Below are 17,438 nucleotides of genomic sequence, written 5' to 3'. Positions count from 1 at the left end.
ACAAAGGATCTCTGCTCCCCACAGGCCCTGGTCCCGCCTGGCGTCCCGCCGCCCCGGCCGCCCCGTCCTCTCCACTCTGTGACGCCCGACGGTCAGCCAACCCCCCGGCCCCGCTGGTCCCATCTGCGAAATGGCAGCGCAGCGCCTTCCTGCAGTTGTGGGGAGACCCGCCCACCCCGGCAGGGCCGGCCCGGGGCCCACGTGTGGGACTCCCCAAGTGTCACCATAGCTGCTGTCCCCTGGCCTAGGCCTCTCCGTCCCCTGCTGGGCACCCCGGGTCCACCGGGCTCGTCCCTGGAACTGGATTAGGTCAAGCGCCTGCCCCAAGCGCCTTCCCCTGCGCGGCTTCCTAGCGCCGTGGACGCTGATGGCGTCTGGTGCTTAAGCGGAGGTCAGAACCGCCCGGAACGCGACAACGTGGGGCCGTGACCGAGTCCTGGGGAGGAGGCAAGTGGCCCTGGCTGCGGCACGGGGTCAAACAGGACAAACCCGGTCAAACCCTTTGGCTCCGTTGTTTGCTAAGAAAACACACACAAGACAGAACCACATGAGCCTTCCCGTCTTTTATAAATTTTTTTATTTCTATTCATTTATTCACAAGAGACAGAGAGAGAGAGAGAGAAGCAGAGACACAGGCAGAGGGAGAAGCAGGCTCCACGCAGAGAGCCCGACGCAGGACTCGATCCCAGGACCCCAGGGTCGCGCCCGGAGCCCAAGGCAGACGCCCCACCGCTGAGCCCCTGGGCGCCCCTATCCTTTCCTCTTAAAGACTCACTTCCTACAGGAAGCCCTCCTCGACCTTCCAAGCTCGTCTCAGGCTTCCGTTTGTTGGTTTTCCGCAGCCGGCAGCACAGCCGCCGCCCTGGAGTGGCTTCAGCTGCGAAGCCGTCACTCACAGCCATTGAAGGGCCAACTCCTGTGAGTAATTTGCCTTTTTAAAAAAAGATCAAGCGGAGCGGATTGAATGTTCCCTCTCTAATAAGGTCGCCGTCACTCGTCCACGCGCTTCCTTGCGGGGAAGAGGCCGGGGCGTCATCCCAGGGAACAGCTGGGCCCTCAGAGCCGACTCGTCACGAGGGTCACAATCGGCCGGGACAGCTGTGGGCGGTCGTGGGGTGTGCGCGCTGCGGTTTTACAGCTGCGTCCGCGGCCTTCTACGCGCTGGATTTCATCAAACTCTGGATGAGCTCGGGGAGGGGGGGGGGCGGGGGGGCTGCTTATGATAAGGGCACGTCGCCGTCTGCAGCACTTTGCACACCGCAGTGCCACGTGCAGAAGTCTCCAGGGACCCGGGCTCCATCCTCCGCCAGCCGGGCAGCAGGTGCCCCGAGTCCCTGTTTGTAGAGGAAACCTGAGGCTCAGAGCCGAAACGGCCCTAAGTCCGCGCAGAAACGTGGCTCGAGGCGGCAGGGCCAGGGTTGGAGCCGAGGTCCGTCGGGCCGGAGCTTGCTCCCCAGAATCCTTGCCCGCCGGGCGCCCGGGGCGCGGGGCTCAGGCGGGGCTGTCCCGGCTCGGGCCGCGGTGTTGGTGTCGGCGTCAGGGGCCCCGGAGGCTCTGCCCCGCGCTCCCTCGCTCGCTCTCAGAACAAATAATGAGGTTCTTGTGGGACCTGCACTCAGCACCCTCGTCTGCCCCTTGCTCACCTGCCGGGCGGGCAGCTGCGTCCTTGGTCCCTCGCCCCCTGGCCCCCCTCTGCCCCATGTCCCTCGTCCCCGTCCCCGCCCCTTGGTCTCTCTCCCTTTACAGCAAAATCCCTGACACGCCGTCCCCCGAACCCACCCCTTGGGCTCTGGCTCCTCTGCCCCGTCTGGTCCGTCCACCCCGAGGTCACGGTCGTCACCAAGTTCAGTGGTCAGTTCCTCGTCCCTGCATGCAGCCCCCTTCCCCCGGCCTCCAGGACCCGTCTCCCTCAGAAGAAAAGTCAAGGTTTTGCTGTGACCTGCGACCTCCCCTCTTCCTCTCTGACCACGTCTCCTCCCCCTCGGCCCTCACCTCACCTCTGCCTCGTGGCTGTTTCAAGGCCCCCCATTCCTGCCCCAGGACCTTTGCACTGGCCGCTCCTGCTCCAGGGCCTGTCCTGCTTTCCCAGAAGTCCACACGGCGTATTTCATCCCTTTCAGGTTTTACTAAATGACCCTCTTTTTTTTTTTTTTTTTTTTTTTTTTTTTACTAAATGACCCTCTTGGGTGAAGCCTGCCCCGGCCTCCTCCTGCCGTGTCAACCTCTGCCGTCCGTGCCGTCCGTCCCGTCCGTCTTCCACGCTCTGTGTTTTCTCTGCAGCTCGTGCTGCCGACACCACATACATTTTCTTTACTTGTGATGTGTCGCCCGCTGGCACATCCGCTCCAGGGGAGCAGGGACTGCTGTGCTTTTCTTTTCCAGCTGCCACCCGCCGAGTCTCCGGCACACGGTGCTCAATAAATACTCGTTTGCGCGGAGGAGCGAGCGGGTCCCCAGTCCCGCCCGGTGTGAACGGATCGGGTTCCCCACAGCGACCCCGTCACCCCGGGGTGGATGGCGCGGGGCGCACCGCAGAGACCCCAGCCAGCAGATGGGCTCCGAGTGCGAGGAGGCGCTCCAGGTCCTCAAGGAGAACGTGAAAGAAAGTTGTTGGGCCAACGGGAATTTATGTTTTCATAAGCCGCCGGAAAAGGTGGTTAAATCTCTGATGACATTTAACTCATCAGTTAAATCACGTGCGTCTATTGAAAGCTCGTATGTGAAGTCGGATGCGCTGGTTTGGGATGTGATTTTCCACCCGGTGCATCTCATGATGTTATTTCCCCCCATCGGGGCAGCAGCAGAGCCTCGGGCGTCGTCGGACGCGGACGATCCTCCCTCCTGGGGCGTCTGGGCTTCGCCACCGTTCGAGTCTCCGTGCGTTGCTGTCCAGCCGCAGACGCTCCGCTCAGCACGGGGCTTGCAGGGGACCCCCCGTCCCGGGAACAGCAGCCCGGTCGGTCCCCTTCCCATGAAGGGCTCGCGCACAGCCGTGTCCCTGCAGCCCTGAGGCCTCGTGCCCGGAACAGTGAGGACGTCAGGTCGGTCTGCGTCCTGCTCTCCAGAACCTGCCCCCACCAGGAGACGGGTCCCAGGGAGGAGATGGGGACCAGGTGCTCTATCTGAACAGGTGCGTGTGGCCCAAGGTCAACAGGTGAGAGTTGAGTCCAAAGATAGGCTTCACGGGCACCCTGGTGCTCCCAGGGCCAGGCCTGTCCGCACCCTGCCACCCCCCCCAGCACCCTCCCGCCCCACGGGGTCCCAGTAAACACAGGCTCCACGTCCCCAACTCCCCCCAGGGGCCACCGAGCCCCACGCTCTGAACTCCACCTCAGGGCTTCAGACGACTCAGCCCCATTTTGGAGTCGGGGAAACTGAGGCTCCCGAGCCTGCTGGCCCCAGCCCTCAGGGGTGACCCGGCCTGCCCACGCTGACCCCCCATTCTGTGACCCCGGCCCACGTCCCTGCCCTCCTGGAGCCCTTGCCTTTGGGACCCAGCTCAAGCCGCAGCCTGCAGAGGCCCACGCTGGGGTCAGGGCGGGGGACACCCTCCCATGCACCCGCCCCCGGGTCCCAGCACGACCTGCACCTTCACGCCGCGAGTGACCAGAGCAGCGGGACGGCGGGCCCGGTGGCCGTGGCTGCTCGTAGGTCGTGACGCTGCCTCACCCACACCCAAGCTGCCCGGGGTGGGGGGGGGCCTGGCACCAGCACCCTGTGCCTGCCCGTGTGCGAGCACTTCCTGGGCGCCCGCCAAGTGCACGGGGCCTTGGGAGCTGACGGGCACCGACTGCCCTCGGCTGTGCCCGCCCCACGGTCAGTCCCTCCGGGCCTCCCGTCAGACCCAGAACCTTCCTGCTCCCCGACGCCCCCTCCTCGGGCGGCCCTCCCGATGGGCCCGGCCTGCGCCTCTGCCTCCTGGGTCTCCACCTGAGGCTCGAGCAGCAGCCAGAGATAGTGGGGTCTGGGGGAGGCGGCCTCTTGGGCTCCTTATCCCGGGATGGCCCCGTGGGGAAGGCGCCGCAGGTGGGAGGTGCAGTGGCTCGCCTGGGGTCGCTCGGCAGGTCGGTGGCGGCACCAGGGGACGTGGGGACCTGCCCGCGGCCCAGCTCAGTGGAACGGCCCTCAGATCCACGCTCCGGCCGCACTCAGGCCACTGGCGCAGGCTCACGGGGACCCAGGTTGGCTTCAGGGCCCGCGACCCCGCCCTCGGGATCACACATGTGCACATTTTTCAGGGGGGAGAATTCACAGTTTTTATTGATTCTCAGAGCCCCCCCCCCACTGCCCGCCCTCCGCCCACTGCAAACTAAGGCTCGCGGTGCCAGGAGGCCTTAGCTGGACGGCCACCGACGCGGGCGGGCTGGGGTGACCCGGGGCCGCCGCAGTGGGGTGCGTGGGGAAGGCGCCCTCGGGTGACGGCAGCCCCTGGACGGCGCGGCGCCTGCGCACATGTGCCCGCTCCCACCCGCGCCGCCCGGACGCGCCGGCCGCTTCCACGCCGTGTTCCATTTCTCTCCTGCCCGTCAGCCGGGCCTCCCCGGGGCCTGATCTCCGCGGCGGCTTTATGGAAGGTGTCAGCTCCGCGCTCCGCGCTCTGGCCTGATGTAGTTATTAGAGCAGCTACAAGAGGAGACAAAACACTGGGTGGGAGGCGAGGACTCGGGGTCCCCGAGGCGGCTGCGGGGACGGGAGCGTGTGATCCTCACTCCTCGTGTCCCCGAAGCCGCCGCGCGGCTCCTGCCATCACCTCCGATTTAGACCCGCGTCGTAATTAGGATGCGTATTTGGAAGCAATTAAAAATAAGCTGCCGGCGTGTGGCTGATTTCGCTCGGGATGAGAGGATAACATTCACGTGGGAGCAGGTGGGGAGGCGGCGCCCATGCGAGTCGTCAAGGCCCAGGAGGCTCCCAGCGCCGCCACCGCTCTCTCCCCGAGGGCCGCGGGCCCCTGTGGTCGGCTGGCAGGGTGGGTGGGCTCCGCTGCACGACTCAGCTCTTGGACTGGGGTCCGCACGCCCATGGCCCCCCTATCCTCCTGCCCCCCAAGGGTGGGGTCCCCTGTGCCTGGAGGAGACGCTCCCGGCCGCCCCGGCGGGCACCTGTGGCTCCTGCACCTGCACACGCGGGGACTGGGCCCGTGAGCCCTGGGGTCCCGCGGCCGCTCTCCCTCTGCTGCGGCTGACGCGGAGGACCTCGGCAGCCGACGGAGCTGGTTCGCGCCCCCGCTGCCCTGGCAGCTCCGTGAGCCCAGGCGAGCCTCAGTTTCTCTCTCTGCAATACGGGGACAGCATCCCGTGGTCTTACGGGGCCGAGGTGAGAGTAGGTGGCGAGGAACCAGCTGGTGGCAGGCGTCGGGGGCTGCGGGCACCGTCGTGGCACTGTCCCCCCGCCCCGTGGGCTCGTCCACACAGGCCACGCGGCCGCAGCTCCCTGTGTCCGGGCGGCGAGCTCAGAGGGGGCGGGGCTCTGTCCTGGGGCAGTGCACCCCCCCCCCGTCCCACCCTCACGCAGGTGTCGTGCCCGTCCCACTACAGCCATGGCCCCTCCCTGCCCCCACCGGCACCCGGGGACCTCGACCCCAGCCCCACGTCCCAGAGCCCTCCCCTGGGTCCTGCTTCCCAGTGGCACCGGGGCGTCTCTACGGCCTCCTCGTTACATCGTTGGGGCCGCGGTGACGGATTACCGTGTCCTCTCTGGGCTCTGCAGGCCACACGCAGGCTCCTTTCCCAAGTGAGGTCACCGTCACAGGCCCCGGCGGTGGGAATGTGGACAGGTGGACGCATCCCGGGGGCCCCGCTGGTCCCGCCAGGGCCTCCTGGGGGCTCGGCCCCCTCCCCTCGCCACACCGGCCTGCGCGCTGCCCTCGCCCTTGCCCCGCCCCAGGCAGCGGCCTTCGGTCACCCCCAGGCCCACGGCCTCGCGATGGCCCCGCCCCCCTGTGGAAGGCCCCTCGGGCCGCTGCTCCCTGCCTTGCTTCCTTCACAGCCCTCGTGCTTTCCTCCCGTGTCCCGTCCCTGACTTGTTCGCGTGTGCTCCTCCCCCCGCAGGAGAACGGGCCTCCGCGGCCCGGATGCCTTGGTCTCCCGCAACCGCCAGCACCCCGTGCGTGCTCAGAAGCCGTCCGTGGAATAAGCATGGGCCGGGCTGGGCCGGGAAAGCGAGGCGGCCTCTGGGACGAGGGGGGCCCGGGAGCCGGCCTTGCTCTGCTCTCCCGCGGGCGAGCCTCCACGGAGCCCCCGGCACCCTGGCGCTTCTGGGACGAGCACGGATTCCCTCCCGTTGGCGGCCCTGGGGCTGCGGGAGGGTCTTCAAGACTGAAGGGGAGTGCGGTGGGGTGGGGGGGCCGCCCTGGTCCTCCCTGCTCGTCCCCAGGTGAGTGACTGGCTCACCCAGGTGAGTTATGGCTCAAAGGTATAATTGTTGGGAGAAATTTGCCCTGAGACAGCGCAGCAGGAGGGCTGGCCGGGGGTCAGGGTCCCCCGCAAGCCTCTGCCCTAGGTGTGAGCTGGGGGGGATGCAGGGCTCAGTCCTGGCATCTCAGCAGCGAGTCCCCGCAAAAACCAGCTGATGTCCTGGGGGCAGAGCCGGCCGCTGACCCCTGGGCCACTCGCCCACTGTGGGGTGGCCGTCGTGTTACGCTGGCCGGCTGTGCGCCCGCTCCGGCAGGAGGTCTGCCGTGGCCTTGAAGCGGGTCCGTGCAGCGGAGGGGCCCCGTGAGCGACCACCCGGCGGCTGAGCCAGGAGAGCAGCCCGAGGGGCGTGTCACCCACTGAGGACCAGCCCGTCACCCAGGAGCGGCCCCTGTCACCGCCTCCTGGCCGGGCTGCTGGCTGCACGGAGCCCCAGGGACCTTTCCCTGCAGCAGCTCGGGACGGGGGGGGGGGGGGGGGGCGGGGGGGGGCGGGTGCTGGGGCCTGTTTCAGCCCCGGGGAGCAGGGAGCAGATGGGGGGCAGAGCCGCGGAGCTCCGACAGGCCGCCCTGGACGGCACCCCTCTGCTCCCCGGGCCCACCTCCAGCGTGATGCCGGGGAGACGGGGGCAGCCCCATCCCGTGAAGCCCTGGGCCCCCGGGCCGGAGCCAGAGCACGTGCCCGCCCTGGGGAGCCGCGGGCCCCTCCTTCCTCCTGGGCACCCCCGGGCTCACCGAGGCCCAGACCCATCTGGCTCCTTAGCAGCTGGTGGTCTTCCTCTTGGCAGGTGGGGGCCTGGGCGCTGCGCTTCCCGCCACCCTTGCCCGTCCTGTCCTGCCTTTGAAAGGGGGCCGGGCTCCGTGTCTCCCACTGGCAGGATGTGAGGACCAGCTGCCCGCCTGCCTGCTGCAGCCTGGCAGGCTCCTCAAAGGCATAATTGTCGGGAGAAATTTGCCAGCGGAGTGAAATAAAGGGCCTTGAAGGTATAAAGAGTTAGAGCTGCCGAGGAGAAGCCGTTTTATATAGACTTTCATTCCCTAGATCGGAATGACAACACAGGGTTTTAGCTTTTTTTTTTTCTTTTTCTTCTTTTTTTTTTTTTTAAGGCGAGCCAAGGCCCTTTTGCCCCTGAGAAGTCCAGTTTGGGTGGAAGAGAGACCAATGGCGGGGTGGAGGGGGCTGGGGAGGCTGTGGCTCCGTCTGCCCGGCGGCCTGAGAGCCCCTCACAGGGACCTGGCCCAGCCCCCCGTCCTGCCGCGGCTGGCCTGTCCCCTCCATCCCTCCCACCCCCAGGCCCAGGCCGGGTCCCCAGCAGGACCCAGGGCCGCATGAGCGGGATCCTCTGCCGTGTGTCCTGCACGTCTTCCCCGTGCACCTCGAGGCCTCTCTCCTTTTGTATAATCTGGTTTCGGGGACACACTCTCGGGAGACTGAGACGGGAGTCCTCCCACGGGGAAGACTGAACGCAGAGCACGACCCAAATGAGCCCATAAACCCTCCGCTCCTCGCCACGGGCCGCGGTTTGTGGTCCCTTCTGTCCGTGTCTTTAGGACCTCGGGCCCGGACGCTCCAGCTCCCGGCGCTGCCCGATGCCACAGCCAACACGGCCCTGACGCCTCGGGAGTCGGGGTGCAGCGGCCCCAGGGCCTTGCCGACTGGGTGCGCACCCCCCCACCCCCATATCGCCCGGGAGCCCTGCCCACGCACAGATCTGTCCTCCACCACCCGCACGGCGTCCTCCTGCCCCAGACCCCGGCCTTGTGTAGACGCCCGCGACGCGGGATCCGTTTAATCTGCAGGCCGTCGGTGAGCGTGTCTGCGCGGGGACCGCTTGTCACCGGCGTGTGGCCTCTTAGGACGACCGGCGGCTGGCCGGGGCCGGGCCCAGGCGTGTGAGCTGCCGCCCTCTGTCCCGGCCGTGCCCTCGGTCTGGGGTGCGCACCCCCACTTCCTTCCCGGCTTGCGGATCTCGCCCTATGTGTCACCGCCCTGCCGGCCCCTTTGCCTCGTTACCGCCCTACGTTCAATGGCCGGGACGACCTTCACCACCCGAGACACCCCACCCTTCCCACTTGCCTCTATCTCCCTCCGTCTGTCCGGCTGCTGTGTGCCCAGACCTCGCCCGGCAGAGGGCAGGTGCTCAGCAAACACCTATTGACTGAAGGAGCAAACAGGGGTGGGACTCTCACCCCCCAGGACGCAGCCCATCGCATTGGGGGAAAAACTGCTGTTTGTTAGAACCAAGCAGACGGGGCAGGGAAAGGCTCCGTTTCCTGGGCCGGGGCCAGCTGATAGGCCGCAGCTGCCTGGAGCCCCGGGTTGAGGAAGGGTTGGAGGTCACGTTTGCCCCCCGCGGGAGGAGGGTCATGACCGGCCAGTGATAATCCGCCACGGGCAGAGTGGCAGGGACCGTGGCCCGTGTGCCCGCATCTGCCTGGAGACCCCTGGACGGAAGGCGGGGCCTCGGTATCCCCTTTGCAGCCCCCCGGCCCCGGCTCGTTCCCGGTGTTGGCCCGACGTCGTTGGCAGGAACCGCTCAGCGCTGAGGCCCGGCTCCTGAAGAGAGAGGAGGGACATCTAAGCCAAAGGTTTTCCTTTTTTTAAATTTTTTAAAGCCTACTGTGTTCTTTCTTCAAAAGAACATCTTACACGAAGCCCACGATGTATTAGCAGACAAAAGCAAAGCTGCTCCGGCTGAAGCCGGGTTGGAGGCCCAGAGCGTCCCCCCTCCCCGGCCTGCCCGAGCCCCCACCATCAGAGGCAGCCCCGAGAAGGACCCCGAGGGCCCGCAGAACCCAGTCCGAGAAGCCCGGACGAGGAAACCACGATCCAGAGACTGGCCCAGGGTCACCCGGCAACTTTGAAACCCAAGGCCTGGCTATGGGACTCCCGGTTAAATGCTCTTCCTGCCACCTCTCCGGGGTCTCCCGCAGGCCGAGTGCCCTCAGTCCTGGGCTGGGCTTGAGGCCGGCAGCGGGCATTCCCCTCGCCCCTGGGTGACACCCGAGCCGCTCAGTGCAGACCCCACGTGGGAGCCTCCACGTGGGAGCCTCCACCCTCCCCGCACGGCGCCCGCGGCGGCATCTGCTTTGTTTATCTTGCTCCCGGAGCCCCGGGGTGCGGTGTCGGAAAACAGCTCCCTCTCCCCGACTGTGCTTTATTAATTAAAGCATTTCCCCGCTTTGGTAGCAGCTGCTCCGAAAGAGCTCGGCAAATGTTTAATTCATCGTTTCAGAGCTGCCCCCCAGCCGCCGGCACCTCCTTCCTTCAAAGTGCGTTCCCGGGAAACCCTCGGGTGGAGCGTGTCCCCCTGTGCCCCGCCGAGCCACCACCGCGTTGGCTGGGCTGCTCCCCGGCTATGCGGCCCCAGAAACCCGGGAGGACTGAGCAGGGCTGGGTGCGAGCCCAGGTTCTCCTCCTCGGGATGGTTTAAAAGGCCACAATTACAGGAGTTTAATGATCATCTTCCTTGGCTGTTTAGAGGCAAAAAAAATGAGAGCATTGATTACCCGGGGATGCTGATGGGGGCTGGGGTTCCCCGTGTGTGCGTGGGGGCTGCTGCTGGCGGGGCTGTCTCCAGGAGGGGACCTGGGGAAGCGGCCCCCGATGGGGGCTCCTGCCCCCTTCGCAGCTGTCATCAGTGGAGTACAGGGGCCCGTTCCCCACGGGGGCTCGTCTCCAGTGATGGGGCTACGTGGGGCCAGCGAGGGGCCGGCTGTCTGGCCGGGAGCCCCCAGTCCACCTGTGCTCCCCCGTCCCCAGGAAGGGCTCGTCCTCTCGCCGGAGCCCCAGCCCACCCTGATCTGGAAAAGCGCGGCTTGAGCTTCGTGGTCGGCTGTCTATGGGCGTCTCGGGACCAGGAGACCGGAGCTCCTGCTCCTCCGGCCTGAGCCCCGCGGACCGGGACAGGTGTCCTCGCCGGTTCAGCCCTCCTCCTCTGCCCCCCTTGAGCCGCCGGAGTCCCTGTGGCTCCCCGCACCCCCCTTCCTGTGTGTCCTAGCGCTGTGGCCGGTTCCACCTTCTCTCCAACGAGGTGGTGACGTCATAACGCCAACCAGACTTACCACGGGAGGCGGATGCTGCGCAAACTCGGCAAGTTCAGGGTATCAGGAGCAGACTCCTGGGGCAGGTGTGCCCGGGACCCCGGGGAGGCCCCACCGAGTCGCTGGCCCGGCCCACGGCCCTGCGCTCTGCACCAGGGCTCCCCACCAGCAGGCTGCATCCACGCCCCTGCGGGGAGCCCCGGGGTCGCCCAGCCTTCCTCCAAACCCTGGGAAATACTTCCTATACCTCCCAGAAGTGGCCGCAAGAGCAGCCGGGCGTCCCTGAGCCTGTGGCTACGGGGCCGCTGCTTAGTCTAGGAGCGCCAGCCCCCGGAGTCCTCACCCGCTCTGGGAGGCGCACACTGACCGGGCTGATGGCACGTGACTGCACTAGGTAGTGAGTTGGGGTTTGCACCCGAGTGCACACCAGCGCACGCCAGCGACGGGGATTGCCCCATTGGGCCTGGCAGGGTGGCGTCGCGTCCTCTCCAGGCAAACGGGGGGCAGGGGGCCCAGGGCAGCATTCCCGGGACAGTTCTGGGGGCGGGAACACTGGGTGCAGGTCCCGGGCCTGCCGTCCAACCCCCCGGGCGGCCCTGGGCAAGATACCGAACCTCCCTCTGCCTCAGTTTCCTTGTCTGTAGAGTGAAGGCAACGACTTCCCTCCTATGGTTATCATGAAGATTCCTCTACTCAAGCGGTAGGTCTTCATCGAGTGTCTAACAGGGTCCCAGCCGCGGTCTGGGGGTGGGACGGAGACGACACACCGAGCGGTCAACAGCACGGCAGGCGCGAGGGGCCAGGGAACCATCAGGACGAGAAGGCTCCGGGGTGGGCGGCAGGGGTGGGGTTGTGTGTGCACGTGCATGTGCGCTCCGTTGAGGGATTTAAGGGGGGTCAGCACAGGCTGCATGGAAGGGGGCTGAGCCCAGGGGCCGAGCAGACGTCCGGGGAAGGAGCGTCTGGGCCTCAGGAGCAGCCAGCACGAGCCTGAAGGAGCACACCTGCTGCTGGAGGCCGGGGTGGCCGGGGTGGCCGGGGCAGAGGCCAGGGCGTGGGAGACAAGGGCAGGTGGGGAGGGGCCACAGGGTCCCCGTGAGGACCCCGGCTCTACTGCCAGTGGACGGGGGACAGTGAGGAATCCCGGAGAACGGCTGGGCCCAGTGCCCGGCACACGCGGTGCCCTCTAGACATCAGTGCTGCATATTCCTGTGAACCACTTACTGCTCGTGTAAGGGGGCCTAGGGGGGCCCCAGGGTGACCTTGGAGAAGAGCCCCTCTTGCTCCTGGAAGCAAGCAGCCTAATGGGAGCCGGGCCACTTAGGGGAGATTCTTTCCCTGTCCTTGCAATGGAGACCCGCTCCCCGTCCCGTCTCCTGCAGAGGATAAATGGACTTCGCAAAGTGAGGTCCCTGTACCTTGGACGGAGGGGGATGGAGGGGGATGGAGGGGGATGGAGAGGCAGAGGAGGAGAAGGGGGAAGAGAGGAGGGGGAGGGAGAGGAAGGAGGACGGGTGGAGGAGGAGGGAGGGAGGCAAGGCCGGGAGGGGTCAGAAAGGGAGAGGCGGCAGGGAGAGGGGGGAGGAGGGGGGAGGAGGGGGGGCACCTTCACGGGCTCAAAATGTCATGCAGCCCCCTCGGCGGTGGGATCCCACGTGGCTCCCTCCCTCCGTGGGACTCCGCCAGAGTCTCGAAGACGTGGTTATTTCGGGTGGCAGCGTGATTGGGAGCTCAGAAAGCAGGAAATTGAGTGGTGATTAAGGTTGTAATAAGTTGACAACATCAAATATCATTACCCTTAGAACATGCAAATGATCCCGTCTTTACCCGAGATTTGCCATGCAAATACCAATTAGCAGAAAAAGGATTTGCCTTGATAGGGGGTGACTGGTTCTCCTTCCAGGGCCCCCCCCACAGCCCCTGAAAGTGGGTGAACAAGCAGGAGGGGCTGTGCTTGAATGTCACCCGCCGAGGAGCTGAGGACCCGCAGCAGCGACGCCTGGTCTCGTGAAGCGGCGTCAGAGACTGGCCTGGACCTCCTCTGCCACGGGCTTCGCCTTTCACGCTGGCCCAGAGGCTGCTAGAAGCTTCTCGGACCAGCTCCTGGGGCAGCGGGTCCCCGGGCCGATCCGTGCAGCCTCTGAGGCCTGGGCAAGCCGCACCGTCAGGACCCACAGGACCCGGTGCCGCGGGCTGCCCAGGGGACAGTGCCCGGCAGAGCAGGGAGCGCCCGGGGCTACACTGGGCAGCTTGCGGCCGTGACCCCACGTGACCCCACGTGACCCCAGAGCACCAGCACCGCCACGCCCAGGGCTTGGCTTCGGAGGCTCCGGGGCAGACGCTGCCAGGCCCTGGGCAGGAGCCCCTGCGTGTCCTTCCCTCCAGGTGCTTACCCGCAGCCGGGTGTCCTGGGCTCTGTGGGGGCACCGTCGCTCATGCCGAGATGAACGCGGCGCCTGCCCCGGACCAGCTTCTGGGCTCATCCTCTGGTGGAAGGAACCGGGACACAGACAGCAGAGGAGCCGCAGGGTGAAGCTTCGTAGTCTGTTTGCAGAGACAAACTTGCTTTCTGCTGTGAGAACTCGCCCAGAATCCGGGCGGAGCCTGGAAAGAGGAGTGGGGGAGGGGGGGGAAGAAGAGGAGGGGAGGGGTCCCTGGGGGAGGACCCGCAAAGCTGAGATTCCGAGGTTGGAAAGCGCACGATGTGTTTTAGGGTCAGTGAATCCACCGTCCATCTTGTCCAGCCCTAATCCAGTCGTTCAACCCTCCAAACCGACACCCGACACCCGGCCCATCACCAACCACCTTTCCACACACCACACAATCCACCACACCAGCCCACTCACCCAAGCCACCAACCTACCCAACCCCAAATCCATCAACTCATCACCCAACCTCCCAACCCGTTGTTCAAACCATCCGTCTCAGGTCACCCACCCACCACCCAACCCACCAGCCCCGGTGAAGATCATAAACCCCAGAGCCGATGGCCAGGGCTCTTTAAACCGGGGTGATGTGAGCAGCTATGGGACGTTGTTGGCCCCGTGGGCTGATGCACGTCACAGGCGTGGCCTGGTGTTTGGGATATAATAAGGCGACGGCAGCATTTGCTATTTGGGTTGATGTGATTTATTCCAAAGCCAAAAGGGTCCACTATGCAGGGAGGACGTGGGGTTGAGCTGAGCTGGACAAAGATTAACCTGCAGGGAGATGTAAGTGGCATCAGGAGAGGCATTCCTTCGAGCGGGGTGCCCAGTAGGCCCTGAATCTGGGAGGGGACGCTTGGGGCTCCTCCCGCCACACCGCCCTCCATACTCCCTCGGAGGAAAACCCACTCAGGAAGCTGGGCACCCGAGTTTGTCGTCGGAGAATTTGTTCTTATTCTGAATCCTCACCTCTGGACTTTGGCTGGTGGGCACAGCCCCAGCAAGCTGGCCCAGACGGGGCTGCAGGGAACAGGCTGCACCGCCGGGGCCCTAGTAGCTCTCTGGAGCCTCCACGGGCCCAATCCCCTCCACCCGCCACCTCAAACCAGCGCCCTGCGGACGGGAGGAAGGCTCCCGAGCTCACTCCAGCCGGGGGTTTCCAGCGGCCTCCGTCCGGCCACCTCTCCAGAAATGCTTTGGATCATCTAAATCCAGGTTGTATTAATTCACCAGATTCCTTCAACTCAAAGGGATTTTTCTCTGCTCTCCCTTCCCTGGCTCCTTGCAGCATCCTGTTGCACCTGAGGGCGGACGGAGGGTGAGCCAGCTTGAGAGCCGCGTCCCTGGGCCGCTGCACGGGGTGGGGTGCCCACCGCTCAGCTCCTGGGCGGGTCAAGGCTGCCCCGGTGGGTTATTAGCCCCTGGCCTCCGGCTGGCGGACCTATTCCAAGGCGCAGTGCAATTTCATGCCCTGTTTCCTCCTTCCTTGGGCCGCAGTTTCTGCTCTATTTGTCCAAAATGAACAGAGATGAAGTGAAATGAGTTGCAGTCCGTCCTCCCCCCTCCCCTCTCTGCTCCCCGGTATAGTCCCCAGCCAGCCCCCCGCCTCCCCCACCGTCTCCTCTGCCCGGGTTTTCCCTCCCGCTCTGCTCCCCACTCTGCGCCTCACTGCTCCTTGTCCTGTTAGAATCTGCGACTCTTAAGAAAAAAGTAAAAAAAAAGAAGAATCTGCGACTCTGCCCCCACCTGACCACTCCTTCATGAGACGGTTCAGCAAACACTCACGACGACACACCAGCTGCATACCAGAGGTCGTGCCCAGTGTCGTTGCCCGGCTCCCACCCCCCTTCCGCTACGCCGTCCTGCTGGCAGGGAGGCGCCTGGGCCCGCGTAGGGCAGCGAGGGTGCCGGTACCTCCAGGAGCCCATCCATCCCCGGGAGCAAGGGGGGCTCCCTCCTTAGACCTGAGTGCCAGCTCCCCTGTTTCAGCTCAGTGTGGTGGCAGGATGGCTGACCCTATGGCAGCCCTTAACTGTCGAGGTCACTGCCAGCCGTGTGCCAGTCACTCACGGTGCTAACAACACACTGGGGGCCACCTCTGACCCCTAACCACAGCGTCCCGAGGCACCTTGGGGTTGGCCCAGCCCATCTTCTCTAGGAAATGCAGGCCCATGCGAGCTAAGCCCTGGGCGTGTCCTCCCTGGTCCCCGGGGTGGGCTGGACCAAGGGTTTGGGAGCCAGACCAGGCTGGGCCCCCAGCGTCCTCCGTGTGGAGACCTTCGATGTCTCCAAGGGGCAGACGCTTGAACTGGACGCGGCGGGAGGCTGGGGGAGAGCTGCGTGCTGCCGGGAGGACCAAGTGGGCAGGTGGAGGGACGCAGAGGGACAAAAACGGACGCAGAGAGATGGAGACAGTGACACCGAGAGAAGCAGGGAAGCAGTGAGAGACACACAGGAAAAAAGGACTAGAGACAGAAGCAGAAAGAGCAGGGAGGGACCGTGAGAGGGACAGAGGGACGGCTGATGCCCCGAGAGGCGCCCCGGACCCACCGCCTGGCCGTCGGGCTCCAGCCCCGCCCCTCCTGTCCTTGGGGGTCGGGGGTGCCCTGAAGACTCAATGACAAACCCCCAGTTCGCCTGGTTCACCCAGGTCGGCGGAGGAGGCGCCTTGATGGGAACGTGGGCCCCTGGGCCTGTCCAAGGAACGCAGCACAGCCCTGCTCCCACGGCCCTGCCACCCGGCCCCCCTGCACCTGGCCTGGGGGTCCAGTCCTGTGGCTCCCGACGGCCCCTCTCCCCAGCCCCTGTCCTCCAAGCCCTACAGCGCCCCCAGCCCAGGGGTCCAGTCCTGCAGCTCCTGATGGACACTCCCCCCAGCACCCCTCCCCCTCGGTCCAGGTCGGTCCTCTGGCTCCCAACAGCCCCTCCCCCCGGCCCCCCAGCCCCCCTCCCCCCAGCATCATCCCCCAGCCCCACGACCCCCTCCCCAGCAGCCCCTGCCCCAGCTCCCAGCTCCGGCTCCCGCTCTTAGCTCTGTGATTCCAACCCTCTTCCTTCCACACTTACCCGAATTCTCCTCCAGGAGCTGCGAAGCCAAAACCCCCGCCCCCCCCCCCCCCCCGCCCCCGAGGGCCCAGACAGGTGAAGCACAGGGGCCGGGAGGGCGGGGGGCGCGGCAGGCCGGGTGAGCGCGGGTCCCCAGAGGAGCTGCTGCCGCTCCGCCCAGCCCGCTGGCCCCTGTGGGATCCTGGGCCCGCGCAGCCGAGGTTCGGCGGTGCCCGAGACACATTATGAATCTGGGTTATGTGCTTGGTTTAGACGTAGTGTAGACCAACATTTAAAAACAGGTACCGGGGCCCCCGGGTGGCTCAGTCGCTTGAGCGTCCGGCTCCTGACTTGCTCAGGGCCCTGAGGTGGAGCCGGCGCCAGGATCCCCTGGAGAGCCTCCCTCCCCTCCCCCGGCTCCTCCCCACTCACATAAATAAATGAATCTTTTTTTAAAGAGTTAAAATAAATAAAAACAGGTACGCGGCCAGCTTGGGCCCTCCACTTGCCAGTTTGTACCTGTTGTTCTAAACGCCCGGACTCTCAGAGCCCCGGGTCCTCCCGGATGCCCGACTGTCCCCTGTGCACGTTGCCATCCGGGCCGGATGGTCCCCTTCGCTGGGCCGAGGCTGTTTCCAAGCCACTGCCTTCGACAGAGGGGGTAGTAATTACACTCTGACATTAATATTTAAACCACAAACAGAGTTAGTGTGCTAATACCGTCCCCGAAGGCTCCGGACTTGTTTAAGTTTTATCCTTGTGAGACCTAATTATTGTCAGCAATGAATCCTGTAAGGCTGCAGGATCGGGGCGGGGGGAGAGGCGCTGCCAGACCCCTGGGGCCTGCGACTTACGGGGCCGAGGCGCAGGGAGGCCTGAGTCCTGCTGGAAGGTGGGGGCCAGGAGGTCCAGGAGGTCCAGGAGGCCTGCCTTAGGGTCCCGCCCTGCCCACACACCTGCTGGGGGAGGTGGGGAGTCACTTGGCTTCCCCTCTGTAGGGTGGGATCGTAGGGTCATTTCCGGGCTCGGGCTGGAGGGAGGGTCAGGCCGGCATGCGTGGGGCTGGGTGAGTGGTAGCTGCTGACCTTGTTTTATCGATACAGGGTCCCTCCCGAGGGGCCCATCCTCCGTGCCCAGGACAGGTGCCGGGGCAGAGCCAGTGCCTTGAGGCCCTGCCTCTGCTGGCCTGTGAGCCTGCGGCGGCGTCAACCCTCCCGCCCGCAATCCCCACCGGGCCCTGCTGTCTCTCCGAGCCTCCCCCTGCCAGGCCCGTCCTCCCGACCCAGAATGCCTCCGCGCTCCCAGCTTCCCTGCAGATCGGTCGCAGGCTGTGAGTTTTCTCAATTTATCTCGGGGGGGAAAAGAAAGGCCCAGGCTGAAGTCCCTCAGACGAATGGCCCAGACACCGGAGGGTGGCTGCACGCGGCCAGGCCTGTCTGGCAGGGGCGCACGGGCTGGACCCCCCGAGGGACGAGAGTCAGAGGGCGTCCGGGGGCGTTCATGTCAGCAGG

The sequence above is a fragment of the Canis aureus genome, chromosome 5 (assembly GCF_053574225.1).
Source record: "Canis aureus isolate CA01 chromosome 5, VMU_Caureus_v.1.0, whole genome shotgun sequence".
NCBI lineage: Eukaryota > Metazoa > Chordata > Mammalia > Carnivora > Canidae > Canis > Canis aureus.
Note: the sequence above shows the minus strand (reverse complement) of the source record.